Source organism: Cynara cardunculus (genome assembly GCF_001531365.2).
Source record: "Cynara cardunculus var. scolymus isolate 2C chromosome LG 14, CcrdV1, whole genome shotgun sequence".
Lineage (NCBI taxonomy): Eukaryota > Viridiplantae > Streptophyta > Magnoliopsida > Asterales > Asteraceae > Cynara > Cynara cardunculus.
The window spans coordinates 5,176,566-5,177,607 of NC_037541.1; positions in this window are offsets into that span (position 1 = coordinate 5,176,566).

Genomic DNA, 1,042 nt, shown 5'->3' on the forward strand with positions numbered 1-1,042 from the left:
GATGGATCTATGCGAATGTGCATAGATTACCGTGAATTAAATAAATTGACAATCAAAAACAAATATCCTTTACCAAGGATTGATTACTTGTTTGATCAATTGGTGGGGGCAAATTATTTCTCTAAAATCGATTTGAGATCAGGATATCACCAGCTAAAAGTCAGAGAAGAAGATGTTGCCATAACAGCATTTAGAACAAGGTACGGGCATCATGAATTTCTAGTTATGCTCTTCGGCTTAACTAATGTGCCCGCAGCTTTTATGGACCTGATGAATAGGGTATGTAAAGAATATCTTGATAAATTCGTTATTGTATTTATCGATGATATTCTTATATACTCTAAAACTGAAGAAGAACATGCAAAACATCTTCGTCTGATACTGGAAGTGTTGAAAAGAGAAAAGTTGTATGCAAAATTGTCCAAGTGTGAGTTTTGGTTAAGAGAAGTTCAATTTATGGGACATATCATTTCAGAATCGGGGGTAAAAGTTGATCTAATGAAAATAGAAGCAGTTGAAAAATGGGAAGCTCCAAAGACTCCGTCTGAAATTCGTAGCTTTTTGGGTTTGGCCGGTTATTACCGAAAGTTCATTCATAATTTTTCTAAGATAGTTGTGCCATTAACCAAATTGACTCGAAAGAATGTTAAGTTTCAGTGGGAAAAAGAACAACAAGAAGCTTTCCAACTATTAAAGGATCATCTTTGTAGCACACCAGTGTTGACTCTACCAGATGGATCTGAAGACTTTGTGGTATACAGTGATGCTTCAAAGTTGGGATTGGAAACAATGCAAAGAAGAAAAGTAATCTCTTATGCATCAAGACAACTGAAAGAACATGAAAAGCAGTATCCAACTCATGACATGGAGTTAGCTGCAGTGGTTTTTGCATTGAAAATCTGGAGACACTATCTTCTTGGAACAAAATGTCAGATTTACACTGACCATAAAAGTTTACAACATTTGTTCAACTAGAAAAATTTAAATATGCGACAACGCCGATGGATCGAATTGGTCAATGATTATGATTGTGAAATTCTCT